General features: G+C 36.7%; 1 protein-coding gene across 2 annotated transcripts in view; it reads left to right on the forward strand.

Moving 5' to 3' along the window:
• Window positions 1–18,701, forward strand: part of SLC25A48 (solute carrier family 25 member 48) — a 121,500-nt gene that overhangs the window by 78,728 nt on the left and 24,071 nt on the right. Inside the window, exon 8 of one of the 2 annotated variants that reach the window (XM_069091880.1) lies at window positions 5,474–5,952. The exons of the other annotated variant lie outside the window; for it this stretch is intronic. The gene's annotated coding sequence lies outside the window, so the exon portion shown is untranslated. Of the gene's footprint in view, window positions 1–5,473; window positions 5,953–18,701 lie in introns of those variants that run through there. 2 annotated transcript variants of the gene reach the window in all.

The raw sequence follows: 18,701 nt of genomic DNA on the forward strand, positions 1-18,701 counted from the left end.
TCTGTCTGTCTGTCTGTCTCTCTCTGTCTGGAAAAATGACCCACTCTGATCTTGTTCCTTACCTTTCCTAATCAGGACTCAGCCTGGTGTGTTTTCTAGATCTTTGTGGTCTAGCAGGGAGAAGAGATCTGAGTTGTACTACTTTTTCCTATTCTACTATCTTGGTTGGTCTCCTCTACCAAAAAGTATACTTACTGAATGGTTACATAGAGAATGGATTAATATAATACCAAATATATATGCCCATATGGCATAACATTGCAATACTTAAAAGAAAAGGTAAATTAGCTAAAAGGAGAAATAGAAAGTATAAGTGTGACAGTGGGGGAATCTCAACATACACCTTTCAGATCTAGATAAATCTCACCCAAAAATAAACCAGAAAGAAGTATGGACCTGAGTAGAAATTTAGAAAAAAAATGTTATATTGTAGCCCTCTGACAATTACTGAAGGGGAATAGAAAAAGGTATACATATTGCTCATCTGTGCATGGTACCTTTACAAAAACTGACCATGTATTAAAGGACAAAAACCTTACAGACAAATATGGAAAAATAGAAATATTGAACACATCTTTTATGAACAAAACTTCAAAAAAATCAGTTTAAATGAAGAGCTACTGAAAAGAGACATTAAATAACTTGCACCGTAACAACTAGTGCATCCAAGAATGAATCATCGAAATAATAAATAATTCCATGAAGATAATGATAGCAATAAGACAACATACCAAAATACTTGGAACAAAGCCGAAATAATCTTTGGAAGAAAATTTACATCTAAACACTTTCAGCAACAAAAGAAGGAACAAATTAACAAATTGGCAATGCAACTGAAAAAATGTATGGGGCAATTAAAAAAACCAATTAAACTTAAAATAGAAATTTGAAAAAACATAGAAAACAATAATAAATGTGAAAGAACAAATTCATGGGGCAGCCAGGTAGCACAGCGAGTAAGAGCACTGGCTCCAGTGTTGAGAAGACCTGGAGATCAAATCCCGGGCTCAAACACTTAGCACCCACCCAGAAACACCTGGCCGTGTAACCTTGAGCAAGTTACTTAACCCCAATTGCTTAGGGGTGGCCAGGTGGCTCAGCGAGTAAGAGCACTGGCTCCAGTGTCGGGATGACCTGGATCAAATCCGGGTTCAGATACTCAGCACCACTCCCAGAAATAACTGGCTGTGTAACCTTGAGCAAGTTACTTAAGCCCTATTGCTTTTTAAAAAAAATAGAAAGAACAAATTCAGTTAATAAAACTAGAAACTGGTTGGGAAAAACACAATGGAAGAGATAAATCATTGACTAATTTGATATGAGAAAAGAAATAGGAAAACCAAATTAGGCGAATTTACCCCCAATGAAAAAGAAATAAAGGAAATTATTAGACTCTATTTTGCTCAAGTAGATCTTAATAAAATTGAACCCTCTGAATGAAATGGATGAATATTTTTTTAAATCCCCAGCTTGACTGAATAAAAAATAGAAAAGTTAAATAACCCACTCATGGGAAAATAAATTGAACATTCCATAAATGAAATCCCAAAAGGAAAATTAAAATAAAACAAAACAACCAAGACCAGAAGGATTTGTGAGTGAATTCTATTAAACATTCAAAGAACAATTAAGTATTACATAAGCTTTTCTAGGAAAAAAAAAATAGGAAAAGAGAGGTCTTACCAAATTTCTTCTATAATAAAAATATGGTCTTGACATCTAGGGAAACTCAAAGCAGAAATAAAACTACACATCAACATACTCGAAGAACATTTATGCAAAGATTTTAAATGATCAAAATCTACTACAAGGGGCGGCCAGGTAGCACAGCGCGTAAGAGAACCGGCCCCAGTGTCGGGATGACCTGGGGGATCGAATCCGGGCTCAGACGCTTAGCATCCACCCAGAAACACCTGGCCGTGTAACCTAGAGCAAGTTACTTAACCCCAATTGCTTAGGGGCGGCCAGGTGGCTCAGCAAGTAAGAGCACCAGCTCCAGTGTCAGGATGACAGTGATCGAATCCAGGCTCAGATACTTAGCACCACACCCAGAAATAACTGGCTGTGTAACCTTGAGCAAGTTACTTAACCCCAATTGCTTTAAGAAAAAAAAAATCTACTACAACGTAATCATTCTCAAAGCAATCAGAAAAATGTACATTTAGTAACCCTGAGGTTTTACCTCACAATCATCAGATTGGCAAAGTTGACAAAAATTGAAAATGACCAATTCTAGAGGGGTCATGGGAAACAGACACATTTAGGCATTGGTGTAGCTATGAAATGGTCTAGCCATTCTGCAAAGCAATTTGGAACTGTTCCCCAAAAGTTATCAAACTTTTCATACCTAGTAATGCCACTACTATTTCTATACCCCAAAGAGGAAAAGATCTCTCCATTTTAGTAGCCCTTTTTTAGTAGCAAAAAGCCTGGACATTTAAAAAGTAACCATTGTTTGAGGAATGACTGAACAGAATATGCTATATAAATGTGATGGAGTGGTATTATACTATGAGAAATAATGAAGGGCACAGTTTCAAAGAAATCTGGAAAAATTTGTATGAAAGTAAGCGGAACCAGGAGAGAATAGTTTATATAATAACAACATTGTAAAGAAACAACTTTGAAAGACTTAATGCTGATAAACTCAGTGACTAGCCACCATTCCAAATGACTTATGATGAAGTATGCTATCCACCTTCTAACAGGAAAATTAGGAACTCAGGGTTCATATTGAGACATTTTTGAACATCATCATATAGATTTTTTGGGGGGGGTGGTCATGTATATTTGTTACAAGGTTGTATTTTTCTTTCTTTTATGGTAGGTTTAAGGTAGAGGTGGGAGCAGGTAGATTTTTTCTAATGTGAAAGTTTTTATATTTTTTCAATTGCATGTAAAAACTTTTTAAGGGGTGGCTAGATGGCACAGTGAATAGAGCACTGGCCCTGGAGTCAGGAGGACCTGAGCTCAAATCTGGCCTCAGACACTTAACACAAACTAGCCGTGTGACCTTGGGCAAGTCACTTAATCCCAATTGCCCTCCTCTCACACCCTCCAAAAAGCAAAGCAAAACAAAACAAAAACTATTTTTAAACTTTTTTTTTAATTTTGAGTTCCAAATTCTCTCCCTCCTTCATGAAGGCAAGCAATTTGATATAGATTATACATGGGTAGTCATGCAAAATATATTTCCACATTAGTCATGTGGCAAAAGAAAACAGATCAATAAAAGAAAAAAAAGCCAAGAAGAAGAAAATTAATTTACCAAAAATAAAACAAACAAACACATGCTTCAATCTGCGTTCAGACTCCACCAGTTCTTTGTCTGGAGTTTGATAGCATTTTTCTGTCATAAGTCCTTCAGAAATGGATTCTTGTGTTGATAAAAATAACTAAGTCATTCACAGTTGGTCGTTGTATAATATTGCTGTTACTGTGTACAATGATTTCCTAGTTTTGCTCATTTCATTTTGCATCAGTTAATGTAAGTCTTTCCAGGTTTGAAAAGGTCAAATTCCTGGTTAATTGATTTAAAAAAAATCAGCTTTTAAAAAAAGATAAGAAATAATCTGCATATGAAATTAAAGAGTACTGGGAAAATAAAGAGGAAACTTTGAAAACATTTAAATCAACTCTGGCTATCTTTGTTACAGTCAATAAAATTCTTTATTCCAAAATAAAGCATGTTCTTTTAAGTGCTACCAGTAAACCTGAGTCCTTCACTAGCCATAATACTTCTATAAAAAGTGCATTTTACTACAGTGTCTACAATATAGAGTCAGTAGGTGACACAGTGGACAGAATGCTGGTCCTGAAGTCAAGAAGACCAGAATTCAAATCTAGTAATTTACTAGTGTTATAACTCTAGAAAAGTTTGTTTAACCTCTGTCTGCCTCAGTTTCCTCAACTGTAAAATTGGTATAATAAAAGAACCTATCTCAGAGTGTTGTGGTAAGGACAAATGAGATACTATTTGAATAAAACATAATACAGTACCTCGCACATAGTATACGATTAATAAATGATTGATCTCTTTCCCTCTCCGTACAACTGCCTACAACTGCCAACCTTTATTCTTTGAAAGAATAAACTTCTTCAAGTTGTATTTTCACTGATAATAATTTTTGTTCATTTTCCCTTAAAAATGAATCAACCTTTTTTTTCTGGGAAAACACATTTTAATTTCATTTTTGAAAAATTTTATTGATACCTTGTTTCTTGCATTGTTCATCATATCCTTCACTCCTTCCCCTCCTAGAGAATCATTCCATAAGAGTAAAAAATAATGGGCAGTGACCATTCAGCAAAACAAACAAGATACTAAAAAATGTCTGGATATATTCAGTGCTCTATACCAGTACCTTCCCACTTCTGCAAAGCAGCAGGAATGAGATACCTTCTCCTATGTCTTCTTTGGGCCATTCTGAATCATGAGAATTTTGCAACGTTCAATTTCAGTTGTCCTGTTTTTGATGTTCTTTCTATTTAGTATACTTTGTTGTGGTCCTCAGTGACTACTGCAAATCTCTAGAAAGTACATTTTATTGCATTGTCTACAATTTCTCACCTTTATTCCCCAAATGCAAAAATGACTTAGTAGTCACTTTTCCTTCAAACTGTGATTTCACTAACTTTTGAACATTTTTTTTTCTTTAAGAAATCAAATCAGGAGGGGCGGCCAGGTGGCTCAGCGAGTAAGAGCACCGGTTCCAGTGTTGAGATAGACCTGGAGATCGAATCCCGGGCTCAGACACTCAGCACCACACCCAGAAATAACTGGCCGGGTAACCTTGAGCAAGTTACTTAACCCCAATTGCTTAAAAAAAAAAAAAAAGAAATCAAATCAGGGCGGCTAGGTGGCACATGGGGTGGCTAGGTGGTGCAGTGAATAGAATACCAGCCCTGGAGTCAGGAGGACCTGAGTTCAAATCCGGCTTCAGATACTTAACAAAAAACTAGCCATGTGACCTTGGGCAAGTCACTTAGCTCCAATTGCCCTCCAAAAAAATAAAAATAAGAAAGGAAATCAAAACGTGTTTATCTACAAAAACAATCTATTCTAATTATATAATAATTTGTTGAAAGTTTGTTTCCTCAGTGAAGAAATTTTGTGCTATTACAAGCAATGTGTGCTCATAGTAAAATGATGCCAGTTGAAAGAAGAAATTAAAAAAATGGAATACATTGGTCATGAAAATGTCCATTTTGGCACATAAGATTAGAAATCTAGAGGTGAAAGGGATCTCAGAGTTCATTTAGGCCAATGTTCTTTTCTTACAGTTGAGGAAACTGAAGCCCAAGTATAGTAAGTGACTTGCCCAAAATCATACAGCATCAGAGGCTGGATTTGAATCTAGGCCCTTGCACTTTTCTTTTTCAAAGACAAGAAATTAAAAGATTCCTCAACTGAATATTTATCTGTTTTTCTTTTTCACCTGCCTCCTACTCTCCACTTTTTTTTTTTTTTTAGGAGTGATAGCATCTGAGCAAGACTTTTTATTTACTCTCATGAGCCAACTCTTAGATTGTCCTCTGAAAGTGGAAACTCTGGAGAACTGTTTCATGGAACACATATTTCCTCAGCTGAAGCTAGCTCCTTCCTGACTTGCAGCTTTGCACCATTTATGTCTTCAAAGAGATATTCAGCAAATCAGCCCTTTCATGACCCTTTGTTCACACATTTTAAGCATCTCAGTCATTATTCCCTTGGCTGGAGCCAGGGAGTACAACACATGGTCAATGGCACATCTCTCCTTCCCTCTGAAGGGAAGCATTATTGACATTCATTTACTCTGCGTCTGATGTGGTTGCTGGGTTAAACAGAGGGTCATTCTTGTCAAGGTATGGTGGACCCAGTTCACTAGAATCTTCTTAAACTTTTCTGTCTCTTGGTGGACTTTGATATTGTCACTAAGTTTTGAAATAAAACATTTAAAATTCTGCACAGGTTATTTCTTTGTAATGCATATACTTGCATATTTGTTTCTGGAATTTAAGAATCCCTAGAGCAATGATTGCTTTCCTTGGAGCCTGGATCGTATGATTATAGCTAGAGAGCTAGAAAAGATTGTGAGATTGTAAGATCATAGACCTAGAACTGATGGGGACTTGGAGGTCATCAAATCCAACCCCCTCATTTTACCTGTGAAGAGCCTGAGGCACAGAAAAGGTTACATGATTTGCCCAGGGTTTCACAGTCTCTGAGATAGGTTTCAAAGTTAACTCTTCCTCACTCTAAAACCAACGTTTTCCCCATTAAACGAAAATAACTTTGAAGACAGTTGTGAGTCTAGGAAAGAACCACTTTAAGGCAAGCAACAATAAAGGATGCTAATAACTGACTCATTTTACTTCTTGGATGCCTTTGATTGTTTGGGTTGAGGATGAACTTATAGATTTCCCTCATGAAGCTTTTAATATAATATTCACATGCCAGTGATTCACTGCCTGACTTAATCATACTTTCATTATAAAAATGATGAGTGTTGAGACTATTGCAGAAATTCTCTCCTACCTTTCTTCCATTAAAATTAGCATTGAAAGGAAAAGCCGTCCTTATCCTAAAAAGATCTCCAGAAAGGGATTCTGAGCTTTAACAGGCTTAAGGGTAATGATCACTCTCTGGGCCTTCTGTTTGTATTGATAAAGAAAAAAATGTTTTGCTATATTCTTGTGTAAAATCCCACTTGCTTGCCATTACATCTCTTTCTCAACACACACACCACTGCAAGAAAACTACAAATTGTTTTTTAAAAAGTATCAGACGTGAATCAATATCAACATTTAGCAAAAATGCATTAAATCGTATAGCATATTGATACAGGAAAAATTAAATCGATTAAAAGGTGAAACAGATAGTACAAATAGTGGGAACTTCAATGTACCCCTTTCAGATCTAGAGAAACTAACCAAAATAATAAACAATAAAGATGTTATGGACCTGAGTAGAATTTTGGAAAAGTTAGATTTGTAGATATCAGTTAACTAATGAATAGGGATAGGAAAGAGAACACACACACACACACACACACACACACACGTGTGTATGTATATCTTACTGTGTATAGTACCTTTTAAAAAGCTGACTATGTGTAGGGATATTAAATCTCATAAAATTGCAAAAATGAGAACTATTAAACATTTTATGTAAGAATGGCTGGAAAAAAGTGTTAAAATCAATTGAAGACTGATTAACTAGAGCTAAAGAATTGATGAGTCAAAGAAATCATAAAATCAATAGATAATTTCATTAAAGATAATGATAACAATAACACAACATAAGACAATTTGGATGATACAGTCATGATAGTGCTTAGGAAAAATATCTCTAAACACCTTCAGCGACAAAATAGAGAAAGAACAGGTAAAATTAGGCATGCAACAGAAAAAAATAACTAGAAAATTTCTGTAAAATTGTTTTCTAAAAACAAATAAAACACTAATTTTATTTTGAAAAGAGAAAACAAAACCTGATTATCAGTATAAAAATGAAAATATTCACAATATATGAATAAAAAATAAAGGAAATTGTTGGAAAATATTTTGCCCAATTATATTCTAATAAAATGGACACATTAATGAAGTGGATGAATTTTTACTGTTGCTGAATCTTTTCAGTCATATCTAACTCTTTGTGACCCTATTTTTGCAGTTTTCTTGACAAAAATAGTGCAGTGGTTTGTCATTTCTTTCTTCAACTCATTTTACAGATAAGAAGCTGTGGCAAAGAGGATTATGTGACTTGCCCATGTCACACAAATAGTAATTTGTCTGAGTCCAAATTTGGATTCATGCAGATGAGTCTACCTGACAAAATTTTAAAAGCTGTAATGCAAATAATCCAACTGGAGTGTGGGGATATTGCAAATATTAGCAAATATTTAGCAAGTTTCTTTGCTAAAGATCTAGTTTTCAAGATATATAAACAATAGATTCAAATTTATAAGAGCAAAAACTATTTCCCTCTTTGACAAATGGTCTACAGCAGGCCTGCACAACATATGGACTCTGGGTTGCTTGTGGCCCACCAAGGGATTTCAGGCAGCCCAGGAAAAATGTAGAGTGGAAAAGAAAGTAAAGATGTAATGAGTATGGGGGTGGCTAGGTGGCGCAGTGAGCAAAGTGCCAGCCCCAGAATCAGGAGGACTTGAGTTCGGATCTGGCCTCAGACACAACACACAAAAAAACTAGCCGTGTAACCTTGGGCAAGTTACTTACCCCCAATTGCCCTCCAAAAGGCAAAAAAAAAAAAAAAAAGATGTAATGAGAGCTTTATCAGTGCCTCATTTAACCTGCCTTTCACTAGTCACTATTGTCCCCATCATGTAGCTTGGAGGTGGGTTGCTGCTGTGCAGGATCTCCTCTTTCTTACGTGACCCACGGCAGTCAATCATAGTTAGTCTGTCTCTAGTCTGGGAGCAGTGAGTCATCTTTTCATTGACTTTTCTGCTGTTACTGGTGTTGAACAGAGAGAAAGTGAGTGTAACCATGCACCAATGCAGCGGACGCCCACTATGCCATGAGTGGCAACCATGTGTGGGCTTCTCTCTTGCTGTGTGGCCGCCCTCCAAGTTACTTGAGCGGCTGGCACTCTCTCCAAGGTCAGAAGCTCAGTTCAGCATTTCTTTGTATGCAATTGCTGCTTCTGGGAAGTCTTTTACTGAAGGTGACTTCATACAGAAGTGTTTGCTGATTGCAGTTTCTGGATTATGTCCCAATAAAAAAAGTGTTCTTGAGAATATAAGTTTGTCCTGTATGACCGTGCAGTGAAGAGCAGCTGATGGTAAACTGATTGCTGACTAGGAGTGTAATATGTCCCATTAACTAAATGTATACAGTAAGAAAACCTGAAAATGTTTTAAAACTTGTACCACTTAGCAAAGTAATTTTTTAACATTAATGTGATTTCATGATAAATAAAAATCTTAAGTAGTAAGTGCCATTAATTGATATTAATTGAAATTTCTTTTTTATATTATTTATTTGCAAACTAGTTTAATCATCAATTATATCTTTACTTGGAAAGTGAGCTGCTAAAAATCTACCTGTGGCCTGTAAAAGTGTAGCCTATTTTAATTTTGGTTCCTACCCATGGCCACATTGTGCAGATCTAATCTAAAGATATGAATAGTCCATTCTCAAGGGAAGAATCCCTTTTTATCAACAGCCTTATGAAAAAAAAATGCTCCAAATAACTACAAGAGAAATACAAATTAGAGTAATTCCAAGATTTCACCTCAACACTCATCAGATTATCAAAAATACAAAAACAAATAAACAAACTCAAAAAGATAAAAGTTAAAGGGACTGTGGAAAAATAGGCTTAGACTAAAGCATTTGTGGTAGAGCTGGGACTTGATTCAGCCATTCTGTAAAGCTAAATGGAATCATGCATAGAAAGTTACCACTATGAGGGTCTGTATCCCAAAGAGATCAAAGGAAAAAAAAGGTGCTATGTGTAAATACACATACTCATTGACTTGTATCCACACATACGTGTGTGCATATATACACATATATACATATGTATCACATATATGTCAGCTTTTTTTGTAGAGGCAAAGAACTGGGAAATAAAACTAAGGGGTCTTTCATCTGCCAGGAAATGGTTGAGCAAATTGTCACATACAAATGTAATGGAACACTATTATACTATGAGAAGTGAGGAACAATATGGTTTTAGAAAGGCATGGAAAGATCTATCCGAACAGATGCAGGGAGAAGTTCTTAGCAAAACTTCTGGTGCACAGTAAGCACTTAATACCAGTTAACTGATTAACTGACTGAAGCAACTAGAAACAGAAGAAATATTTATACTGTATGTAACATCAATATTATAAAAACAATTATGAAAGAATTAAGAAATCTGATCATCTTATTCTAGAGTATTGGGGAAGGATTATTCACACCTCATAGGAGAAAGATGCTACACTAATACATAGAATAAGAAATATGGTTATGGTTGTGACCAATGTGGGAAAGTATTTTGCTTGACTGTGCTTATGTTATACAGTGGCTCTGCATTTCTTTTTATTTATCTTCCCTCCACCCCTTGGCCCCAGTGAGTAGAGAGATAAAAAAGTATATTCTTGAAAATTGAAAATCAAATTATAAAGTAAAAATATTTTAAAATTAGAAAAGTTGCTAAAATCTATGTGAAATTGACCCTTTAAATTCTGAAAATGGCCACATGGTGGCACCAGAAACTAGAGGGAGGAGCTCCTTGTGGCTGGCATTTTCATCCACATCAAGAAAGGAAGTGTAGACTGCCTTATTGCTGATGGGTATAGTTGATATACTTGCCAGCATTTCTATTTTGGTTTCCTTTATTTTTCTGAATCGTCTTCTTTGTGGCTTACTGTCAGTTTGATTCTTTTTTTTTTTCACTTCTTTGTCTCTGCTTTTCTCAGTTTTCCTTAAAATGTCTAAAATGAAAGTCTCAGTTTTTGCCTCTCTTTTTAAAGCATCAATATATCGTGGAAGCACAGAACTACCCCCAACACCTCTCATGGCATTTTTCACATAGTAGCCACACCATAAGTGTTGAATCTCAGCTGGAAGGAACCTCAAAGTTCATCTCGTTTGATTCAATTTTGTACAAAAATTACCTCCAGGGAGTATTCAACAAGTGGTGCCTTAGACTCCTTTTGAAGACTTCTAGAGTGATTCACAACCTCCCAAAGCAGCCCATTCCACATTGCAGACAGCTCTAATTATTAGAAAGTTTTTGGTGTTATTTTTTTCCTCTTATCCATTATAAATCATCCTCTCTGCAACTTCCATCCATTACTTCCAGATCTACTCTCCAAAGGTGAAGAGAAAAAGAATAATTTTTCTTCTTCACAACTCTTTAAATATTTGAAAAGAGTTATCATATCCTCTGTAAATTCCCTGTTCTCCAGAAGAAACATTTTTAATCCCTTTAATTCATTCTCATGTGGCATAGTCTCCAGTACCCTTAATATGCATTTGTCAAAATCCTTCCCAAAATGTGGCACCCAGAACTGAGCACAATGCTGCAAATATGGCCTGACCAGAGCAGAGTCAAGTGGAACTTGAACTCCCTTTGTTTAAGATACACTTCTTCTATTAGCAAAGTGTAGGTTTTCTTTCCTTCCTTCCTTCCTTCCTTCCTTCCTTCCTTCCTTCCTTCCTTCCTTCCTTCCTTCCTTCCTTCCTTCCTTCCATCCTGTGCACTTGTCACCAGGCCAGGAAAGCCTCAGAGGTTATTTTTATAGATGATTCCAAAAGTGGATAATCCACCCATAGAATTGATTGAATCCTAGAACTAGAAAAGACCCTTAAAGATCATCAAAGCCAACACTTTTATTTTGTAGGCAAGAAGCTATGTCTCAGAAATAATAACTGACAATTAGAGTGCTTTCTGTTTGCAAAGCACTTTACATACATGTGTATGTAAACATTTGACTCATTTGAGCCATGCAACAAGGCTTATAAGGTAGGCTTTATAGGAATTATTATCTCCATTTTCCAAATGAGAAGATTAAGGTTCTGAAATTTTCCCACAGTCACACAGCTAGTTAATGTTGAAGTCATGTTTTGAACCCAGGTCTTTCTAACTTTGAATCTAGCATTTTATTTACTATACCACATTGTCTTTCAGAGAGAGGAAGCAATTTAGACAAAGTCACACAGTGAGTTTTCATGGTTGATCAAGGACTAGAGCCCAAACCTTTTAACTTCCAAGAACAGAATTCTTTCTATTACAATGCCTTCCCTGGAGGCCTGTGCAATGGCTCCTGGGTATTTACTGTGGGCAGGGATGGGCCTGTGGGGACACATCCCTGTTCATCTGGTCTCCTTGTTTAGTAGAAGTTTGCCCTGACCTTGTTTGCTCTGTTTCCGGCCCACACTCTCTCCTTCCTATGTCCTCAGGAGTGGCAGTCTTTGAAAATAACTTCTTGTTTAACTGTAAGCCTAAATATTTACCAGTTAGATGATCTATATCATAACCTAATTACTGCTTCCAGACCAGTGACATTTTAGGCCCCTAAATTAATCTTAATTTTTTTCCTGACACTAATAATGTTCCTAAAAGCAATAATAATTGACTAAAAGGTAATGGGACAGAAAAAAAGTATCTTAAATGATGATTCATGTGTTGCAGTGAAAAATATGTTTTAGTTGCCTATCTCAACTTCCATCGAGACACAAGTTTTATTCGGGAAACACTTGTTAACCACAAGTGTATTATTTCCTGTCATCATGTGGTATTTTACTTCATCTTCTATTTTGATCATTTTCTTTGTCATAGGAAGATTTATGATGGGATTTTTTTGGGCATGTTATTTAATATGACACAACTCTAAGCTACTGTCTACTCATACTGGAAAGTGATGGAGGCGATCTCAGCCAGCCAGCCTGAAGCATATAATCCCAGCGATCACAGACCTCTTTTCTTCCAATAGCAATTCTCTAATACCCTGGAAATTATCTCTGTTTACAACTTGTTTTCTAAAATGCTTGGCATATGAAGAAATGTCTTCAGATCACCTTCTTCCATGGGGCAAGGAGATGCTTAACCTGAAAAAGTACTGAGTTTTCTCTAAGGTGTATGAAAGTTTATTCTATTTGGATCTTGCTATTGTCCTGTTTTGGGGAACTGGAATATATCAGGGTGGGGATAAGGAGGGGACTTAATTTTATCTTGTTATAAAAGAAAGGGTTGATACCCATGAGATTGGTGGCTCAGCTCAGGAAGAACTCAGAATTGCCAGTTGGGGTCAAGGCATACTGTTCCCTCTACATTATCATGGAAGACCATTGTTCCTGGTTAGAATTTTGTACTCTATACCTCCTACTTGTTATTTTAAGGGTAGGGATCTCCTTGTAGTCACCAATCCATAAGCATTAGTAAGTATTTACTATGTGCCCGGTCTTAGGCATACAAAGACAAAATGAAATAGTCCTTACCATCAAGAAGCTTATATTCTATAGTGGTGAGGCAGGAGAGGTTGAAGACATGTATGTAGAAGTAGATAAAAAAAGGGATTCTAAGAGGCAGAGGTGATGAGGTTTCTGGGCATGCGGACAGTGTGTACAAAGGCACAGCAGGTGGAATGTCACGTGTGAGCAGCAGCAAGATGGCCAATTGGGCCAAAATACAAAATTCTTTAAAGGAAGTAATGTGTAATAAGTCTGTATGAGTGAGGGTCAGCTTTAACGATTATACCATTTCACTTAAAGGAAGTGGTAAGATGTTAGCCCTTACCTATGCCTTAATCAGGTTAGAATACATCTAAACAACCAATGACTTTCAAATGTTAGTCAATAAATATTAAGTACCTATTATGTGCCAGAATCCATGTTATAAGTGCTGGAGACATGAAGAAAGGTAAAAAGATAGTCTCTATACCCTCAAGTAGCTCATAATTTAATGGGCAACAAAACACGCAAATAACTGTAATCAACAAGGTACACAAATACATGCATGCACACATACATATAGACACACACATATGTGTCTCTGTGAGTCTGTGTGTGTGTGTGTGTGTGTGTGAGCTAAGTGGCATAGAGTGCTGGGCCTGTAGTCAGGAAGACTCATCTTCCTGAGTTTAAATCTGGCCTCAGATATTTACTAGTTATATGACCCTGGGCAAGTCACTTAACCCTGTTTGACTCAGTTGCTTCATCTGTAAAAAGAGTTGTAGAAGGAAATGACAAATCACCCCAGTATCTTAGCCAAGAAAACCCCAAATAGGGTCAGACATGACTGAAAATGAATGAACAACAACCAAAAAAATGTATATATGTATACATACACACAAATATATGCACACATACACACACAGAGGATAAGTGAGGAATAATAAACAGAGACAAAAATTAAAGGGGATTGGTATAGGTTTCCTATAGAAAGAGAGATTTTAACTGAGATTTAGAGAAAGTCAGAGAAGTCAAGAAGTGGAGATGAAGAGGGAGAACATTCCAGACTTAAGGGAGAACCATTGAAAATGTCAACTCCAGAGTTGGGAGATGAAGAGTGTCTTGTTCAAAGAAGGAAAAGGAGGCCGGTGTCATTGAATCACAGCGTATTTAGGGTGGGGGTGAAGCGAAGGTGTAAGAAGACTTGAAATGGAGTGGGTGTCAGTTATAAACAGCTTTGAATGAAGAGAGGATTTTGTATTTTATCCTGGCGTTAATAGGGAGCCATTGGAGTTTATTGAGTATGGAGGATATGTGGTTAGATCTGTGTTTTAGGAAGATAATTTTGACAACTGAGTGGAGGATTACTGGAGTGGGGAGAGACCTGTGCTAGAGAGATAAACCAATCAATCAATCAATAGATGTTTATTAAGTGCCTACTATGTGCCAGACACTGTCCTAAGAGTAAAAAAAAAGGTGAAAGACAGTTCCTGTCATCAAGAAACTTACAATCTAATAAAGGAGTCAACAGCAAATAAATATATATATGTCAAACTATATACAATATAAACAGGCAATTGTTAACAGAGGGAAAGCACTAAAATTAAGAGAGTTTAAGGAAGGTTTTTTATAGAAGGTAGGATTAGTTTGGATTTAAAGGAAGTCAGGGAGGTCCCTAGTCAGAGTGGAGGATAGAGAGTGTTCCAAGCATTGGGAATGGCCAGAGAAAATTCCTGAAGCCGAGAGATGGGGCACCTTGTTTGTAGAACAGAGGGAAGGTCATATTCAAGAGGTGAAAGCAAAGGTGAAATGGACAGACTTTGGCAACAGATTGGATCCAGGGGGCGACACAGTGAGAGACAGTAAGGAGTCCAGAATGCCTCTTAGGCTGTAAGCCTGAGGATCTGGGAGGATTCGGTGGCTCTATACAGTTATAGGAATGATCAGGTCTGAAGCCAAATTGTGAGGGAAGATAGTGAGAAGAAGGAAAGTAGAGGCACCTATTATAGACAGCCTTTTCAAGGAATTTAGCTATGAAGGACAGAAGAGATATAAGATAACAGTAAGCAGGGATGGGAGGATGAAGTGAAGATTTTTCCAGGATGGAGGAAACATGGACATATTTGTAGGCTATTGCCTTGCAATGACACAGTAGAGAGGGAGAGACTAAAAATAAGTGACAGAGTGGGAATGACAGAGGAGGAATTCTTTTGGAGGAATGGGATCACTTGCAGAAGTAGAAGAATGCTTTGCTAAGGAGTAAGTCCACTTCATCGTGTGAGACAGGGGTGGAGGAAATAGCAGCAGAAGATACATGAGAAATAGAGATAAGGAAGGGGGGAGAAGTTTAGTTGCAACACAGTTCTTGTTCTCATGGAACTTATAGACCTGCAGGGGGATATGACATACCTAGATAACTATCATGCAAAATATTATATTTACACAGAAGTCATAAACGAAGTATTTTGTGGGGCTCAAGGGCAAAATCATTGCCAAATGATGTATTGGGGAAATCCTTTTGGTGAATCAGTACTTTAAGCTGGATTCTAAAGAATGATTTGGATTTAGTAGGTGAAGAGAGGTAGGGCAAGGACTTCTGGAGGGATACTTCCTGGATAAAGATATGGAGAAAGGAAAATACAAAGGAAGCTAATGGTGTTGGGGAGCTCAGCTTGGCAGGAGTGTAAAGTATGTAGAGAGCAATAATCTGAGATAAGACCAGATAACAAGTTAGAAAATTGCAGACAAAGGAATGTGAACTTCATTCCATGCTTGATAAAAAGCTACTGAAGATTTTGGCACAGGAGAGTGACATGATCAGATCTGTGAATAAGATTATTTTAGGATTGGCTTGTGAAGAAAAAATTGAAAGTAGGAGGGAAAGCAAGAAAGAAGGAGAAAACCTAGTCTAAGATAAGTTCAGGCAGGTGGTGATGAAAACCTGTATTAGGGTAGAAAGCAGATGATGGATATGAGAAGTTTATAGAGATTTACTCTTTCCCCTCACTTGCTTTTCAAATCTGATCAATTATTGATCAGTGAATTTTAAATTTAAAAGTAATTATTGATATCTTTTTATATCACCTTCATTTTATTTATTGCTATTCCAATTATCTTTTTAAAAAATGTATATACTTTCAGTTTACAGCATTCAGTTCCACAAGCCTTTGAGTTCCACATTCTCTCTCTCTCTCTCTCTCTCTCTCTCTCTCTCTCTCTCTCTCTCTCCCTCCTCCCTGCCCCCCATCCCCATGATGCCTGCAATCTGATATATGTTCTACAAATACCTTCACATTAAGCATTAGTCAAGTTGTAAAGAATTATAGACAATGGAATGAACAACGAGAAAGAACAAACGTAACAAAACAAAAACACAAATGAGAGAGCAAATAGTTTCCTTCAATCTGCATTCAGACTGTAGTTCTTTCTCTGGATGTGGCTAGCCCTTTCCACCATGAGTCTTTTGGAGTTGTCTTCTAACCTTGCATTGCTGAGAGGAGTCTGGTTTATCAGTTACTTGTCACAGATACAATGTGTCTATAATTGTGTACAAAGTTCTCCTGGTTCTGCTCTCCTCACTCAGCATCAGATCATATAAGTCTCTCCAGGTTATTATGAAGTCCATCTGCTCCTCATTTCTTATAGCACAATAGTATTCCATTACATTCATATACCACAACTTGTTAAGTCATTCCCCAATTGATGGGCATCCCCTTGATTTACAATTCTTTGCCACCACAAAAAGAACTGCTATAAATATTTTTGTACATATGGGTCCATTTCCCACTGGCATGACCTCTTTGGGATACAGCCCTAGAAGTGGTATTTCTGGGTCAAAGGGTATGTATTTTTGTAGCCCTTTGGGCATAGTTCCAAATTGCTTTCCAGGACAGTTGGATCAGTTCACAACTCCACAAAAAATGCATCTGTGTTCCAAGTTTTCCACATCCTCTCTAGCATTTATCATTTTCCTGTTTTGTCATTGCAGCCAATCTGACTGGTGAGATGTGGTATCTCAGAGTTTTTCTGATTTGCATTTCTCTAATCAATAGTAATTTAGAGCATTTTATATGCTTATAGATATCTTTAATTTCTTCCTCTGAAAATGCCTGTTCTTATCCTTTGACCATTTGTCAATTGGGGAATTATTTGTATGGTTATAAATTTGTCACAGTTTTCTGTATATTTTAGAAATGAGACCTTTATGCAAAAATTCTTTCCCAATTTTCCATTTCCCTCCTAATCTTGGTTACATTGGATTTATTTGTATAAAACATTTTCAGTTTAATGTAATCAAAGTTATTCATTTTGCATTTTGTAATGATCTCTATTTCTTGTTTGGTCATAGATTCTTCCCTTCTCCATAAATCTGACAGGTAAACTATTCCTTGCTCTCCCAGATTGCTTATAGTATCAGCCTTCTTAACTAGATTGTATACCCATTTAGACTTTATTTTGGTATATGGTGTAAGATGTTGGTCTAAGTCCAGTTTCTGCCATACTATTTTCCAGTTTTCTCAGCAGTTTTTGTCAAATAGTGAGTTCTTGTCCCAGAAGCTGGAGTCTTTGTGTTTATCAAACAGTAGATTACTATAGTCATTGACTGTTGTTTCTCTATATCACCCTCATTTTAACCTTATCACTCAATCCTCCCCAATAAGTTGTCACTTGTAATACAAAATTTCAACAAAATCAACTCACACATATACTCAGTCTAGCATAATAGTGTACAATGTTTCATACCCATAGTCCCCTTTTTGCAAAGAAGAAAGGTGCCTTTTTGCCTCTTTTTGTTGGAGACCATGTTCATCATGTTGATTGAAGGATAACCTTGAGGTAATAAGCTAAGGGTACACAATAGCACCAGAAGTAGAAATGAGGAACAGGCTGACATTTTGTGTGGTAACATCTTGAGATATGGAATATATTGAGTCTGAGGTGCCAGTGATACATCCAGTTAGCAATGTCTTGAAGGCAGTCACAGATGAAGGTCTGGAACTGAGAAAAGATGAATAGATACAAAGATTTGGGATGAGCTGCAGGGAAGTCGTAGTCGAAACCATGAGGATAGGAATAAATGATCATGCCAATGGAGAGAGTGTAGAGAAAGGAAAAGAGCACCAATCTTTTGAATTTTTTCAGCCTTTTGAAAGAAGACTTCTCTGGTTCCATTTTTCAACCACCTTCTACTACTACTGTCTTTCCTTTGAGATTATCTTGTATTCACACTATATAGTTTGTATGTGCCTCATTATTTACATATTGTCTTGTTAGAATAAGGTATCCTTGAGGGCTAAGAGCATCTTTTTGCCCTCTTTCTGCCCCAGAACTTTGCACAGTTTCTGGCACATAGTAAGCACTTAATAAATGCTTCTTGACTAACTGACTCACAAAGGATAGATCCTTGGAGAATGAAGGAGACAAGGAAGGAGTATTTTGAGAAATAGAGGAACTAGAAAGTGTATTATCCCTGAAATTTAGGGAGGATAAAGTATATGGTGTAATGGCTTCCCATCAATTACAGTAATTATATTCTTTGTCACCACAAAAATAAAGCTGAATATAGTTAATACTGCTCCTAGGGAAAATACAGGATTAGGGTCCTTTGAGCCTCGACTCATATTTACTTTAGCACTTCCTAGAGAGGTCTCACCTATAGATTACCAAATTTCCTCTTCCTTTTTCCTGGATGTACAATATTTTTGATTCAATAACATTGAATCCATGGCCAACAGCTCTATAACTTGTACCTAAATGAAACTTATCTAACACACTTTTCTGTATTAGGCACATCTCAGCCTTCTTCCCCTGAG

Source organism: Petaurus breviceps, unplaced genomic scaffold (assembly GCF_028583685.1).
Source record: "Petaurus breviceps papuanus isolate PSGF00001 unplaced genomic scaffold, PetGlider_PUasm1.0 189, whole genome shotgun sequence".
NCBI classification, from domain to species: Eukaryota; Metazoa; Chordata; class Mammalia; order Diprotodontia; family Petauridae; genus Petaurus; species Petaurus breviceps.